Source organism: Phalaenopsis equestris, unplaced genomic scaffold, assembly GCF_001263595.1.
Source record: "Phalaenopsis equestris unplaced genomic scaffold, ASM126359v1 Scaffold000356, whole genome shotgun sequence".
NCBI lineage: Eukaryota > Viridiplantae > Streptophyta > Magnoliopsida > Asparagales > Orchidaceae > Phalaenopsis > Phalaenopsis equestris.
The window spans coordinates 67719-71855 of NW_018164798.1; the positions used below are offsets into that span (position 1 = coordinate 67719).

The following is a 4137-nucleotide window of genomic DNA, read 5'->3' on the forward strand; positions in this document are numbered from 1 at the left end:
ATGGTGAGGTGTCATAGATTTCGACATGGATTTCAACCAGATTGTTATGAACTATGACGGTCCTCTAATGGGCATAGTCAGCAATGAAGAAAAGAAAGGACTACCCTCACTGTTGAGGGTGACCACTAAGGACGACGCGTCACGTAAGGGTAAAAACGTGATAACAGAACAAGATCCGAGGGAGGGACCTAGCTGACTGCCCTCCATGATAGCTACTCTAGCGACGGGCTTAATAGCTGCCCATAGTGAACAAGTACCAAATACTCCACTCCGTAGAACACAACGCAGAAATGTGAGCCGATAGAAACAGAGAGCTTTTCTGCGTCTGCGACAGGAGCGCAAGCGCCAAAGAAACGTAAGCGATTTTCTTACCCCCATTTCTGAGGGACATATCTACGATTCAGAGCTGAGAGAGACTTATGCCAGCCTGCCTACTATAGATGAAGAATCGGGATTTCTGACAGGATCAGATGTACCCCCGGTCCCAGAAATCTTGTGCAGAGGTGGCACGTCGAGAAACGTCGAGATACCAACCAGGACATCAGTCACGGGCACATTTGTAGAATGCCCGGACTGCAACGTCCTACATCTACAGCATTTTAGTACCCTAGAAGAATATACTGCAAGAACCAATGAGTCTCAAACTCCGGGTTTTGTGGCAAATGAACCGTATGTCCCACTGGGGACGGACCTACGCGCACCGCGGAGCCCAGGATCGAACATCCCGCTTGAAGAGGAATCTCATATTCCGGATCGGCCAGCACCAGTTTGGAATCCCACCGAGGCCCGGAGTAAGGAACGTCCTAGAGAACTTCCAGCTCGCGGTATGGTGGAATATTACAAAATAAGCAAGGTAAACGAAAGAGAATTCGAATTCTACGAAGAGGTTCAAGGAAAGTTTATCAACATATTGGAAGGCCTGGAGTTATATACCAGAGTTTTCTCTGAAATTGATGAAAGAAGCATCCTGGATTGCATCTTCGATTTGAGAGATAGAGGTCGAGCAGGCCTTCTCATGGAAAGAACGTACTCCGAGCCGAAGTGGTGGATGCGAGGAAAGGGAAGAATTACCATCTAGTGCGGATGTTGCTACAATTTTACAAACGACAGACAGGGGAATCCGCCTGGGATTCTCAGATACGACCAGGTGGATCCGTTACCACCAATGATAAAGTGGATGATAAAGGGAATGGTCAAGTGGAATATCTTACCTGCCACTTGCATTCCTAACAGTTGCATCATCAACATTTACGAAGAAGGTGACTGCATTCCTCCGCACATTGACCATCATGACTTTGTGACGCCTTTTTGCACGGTCTCATTCATGAGTAAGAGAAATATTTTGTTTGGGAAGAAATCGGCGTAATCGGCCCTGGTGAATTCAGAGGAGCTGTGGAAATTCCTCTCCCAGTTGGTTCAGTACTTGTTCTCAAGGACAACGGTGCGGACGTGGCCAAACACTGCATACCAGGAGTACGACACCGTAGGGTGTCCGTGACCTTCCGCAGGATGGATGACAGTAAGATACCATATGGATTCCAGCAAGACCCGGAGTTGGAGGAACTGTTTCCTTACGAGCTATGAGAAGGTTGTACCTCTGAATTCATGTGCAAAGGGATTCTTATATTGGAGCATGACTCAGAAGGTCTGTTTGATCAGGAGCTCAATATTACCAAGCGCAGATGACTCACTTGCTTTCTTTTACCAGCATGACACATATCTGATGTAATCAGTCTATGATGTACTCATATCTTGAGATGACTCTCAATGCATTTCAGCATGTATTACATGATGTACTCTCTTTGAGGCATTAACTTACATTTGATCTGTAGTATCTTTATTGAAGCAGATTGATGGAAATTTCTCTCAAGTTGTGCCTTCTTTTCAATTGCCTTTTTCTGCGATGGATGAAAGCCGTGAACCATGCAATGGTTCAGAGTTCCCATAAACAAAGAGCAAAACAACAAATCTTCAATAATAAATAAAACACAAATAAAAGATAATTGTAATAAATAAATAATAAAATTTCTTTTGAAAATAAACAAATTGAAATTAAAACTTTAAAAACAAATTTTGAAAAATTAAATTGTCATATCATAAACAAAACAACAAGAAAATAAAACAAACCTGTTGAGTGGATACTTCCATTTTCGGAATTTCCTACTCTCTGTGCGCGCGGCACAGCCATCGTTGTCTACACTAATTCTCTACACATTCTCGCAGAATTTCACATTCTGCACAAAACTCCTTGAAGCTCTACAAATCTTCTTCAAAATCAACCTTCCACATGACACACTACCGCAAATTTGACACCACAGGATTTTTGAAAATTTCAATTCTCATTTCTGAATCAGTCCTAAATTTCCGATTCTTTGCTTTGCAGTTGATGTGGTCGGACCTTATATTCCGACACCTTTTGAGAATTTACCTAAATTTCAATTCTCATATCTGAATCAGTCCTAAATTTCTGATTCTTTACATTTGAGGTCGGACCTTATATTTTGACACCTTCTTTTGAGAATTGACCTAAATTTCACTTCTCATTTCTGAATCAGTCCTAAATTTCTGATTCTTTGCATTTGAGGTCGGACCTTATATTCCGACACCTTCTTTTGAGAATTGACCTAAATTTCAATTCTCATTTCTTATGATTCTTTACATTTGAGGTTCTTTACATTTGAGGTCAGACCTTATATTTCGACACCTTCTTTTGAGAATTGACCTAAATTTCAATTCTCATTTCTGAATCAGTCATAAATTTCTGATTCTTTGCATTCCGATACCTCCTTTTAAGAATTGACCTACATTTCAATTCTCATTCCTGAATCAATCCTACATTCCAATTCTCATTCTTAAATTGACCTACATTTCAATTCTCATTTCTGAATCAGTCCTAAATTTCTGATTTATTACATTCGAGGTTGGTCCTTACATTCCGACACTCTCTTTTGAGAATTGACCTACATTTTAATTCTCAATTCCGAATCAGTCCTACATTTTTTATTCTTTACATTTGAGGTCGGTCCTTACATTCCAACTCTCTCTCTCTCTCTTTTGACTCAATATTTGAATCTCAATTCCTACCTCGGGGTCAACACTTACATTTTGACTCCCGTCTTTTGGGAAATCTTTGGAATTTCATAACTCAAAGTTCACTCTCCGATCCCCAGCGAGAGTCCCTACTTCTCGGCTTGATTAAACACACACCTGCTAATTCCCTGATAAAAATAAATCACACACACAACTCTACACATACTTTTGAAGTCTGCTGACTTAGGAGTTTGTATTGTTTCTTGTTGATCTCTTCGGTCAACACCAATACGCGCGGTGTGCTTGCCCAGCACACCCCACCTATTGGGGGTCCATTTGTTGACCTCATTTTTGGTTGAGGTTTAGTTTTTTTCCCTTTAGTAACCTAGGGTCTAGCCATAAGACTTTTCCTGTTGACTATTCCTAGAAAACTAGACTTGGAACCCTCACCATTAGAATTTCCACCCTCTTCTTTACTCAACCTGGAGTTCCACATATTGCTCCAAGCCTCTATGTACTTAGTAGGTGGGGTCACTGTAGGGGAAACTCAGGATGAGTCACCCTTAGGATTGCTGGACCTTAGGGTTAACCTTGGGTGTTGGTTTGGAGCTAAGGCACTCATTACACTCATCTGCACTCACAATCAATCACAACCTTGAACTCAAATTTCTAGCCTAGATCCCTTGATCTTTTTGGATACTCATGTAGATGGTCCCCTAAATCTACTATCCCTAGGGCTGTGGTTTAACTAAGACCACTATGTAGAGGACCCAAAATGGGGTTTCCTTTGGTCCATGGCTTATCGGTGATGATTGACGCCCCAAATTACCAAAATACCCCTCCATAGCTCAAAATCCCAAAAATTCCAAAAATTCCCAGAAAATCCCAATAAACCCTAAATATTCCCAATTTTATTTCTTTCAACTACCACATGACCCAATTTGGCCAGTTTGACCATCTTTGACCAAAAACCCCCAAATTGCTCTTTAAAGTCCAAATTTCCTCAAATCCAACTCAAATGTCCACCAATTTGATCTCAATTGACCCCAATTCCAATCCTAAACTCAAATTTACTTTTGATATGACCAAACTAAACCAAATAAAAGC

The 4137-nt window shown here is 41.1% G+C and overlaps 1 pseudogene; it reads left to right on the top strand.

Moving 5' to 3' along the window:
- LOC110026183 overlaps window positions 1-1557 on the top strand; it is a 1956-nt pseudogene extending 399 nt beyond the window's left edge.
- The last annotated feature ends 2580 nt before the right edge of the window (window positions 1558-4137 follow it).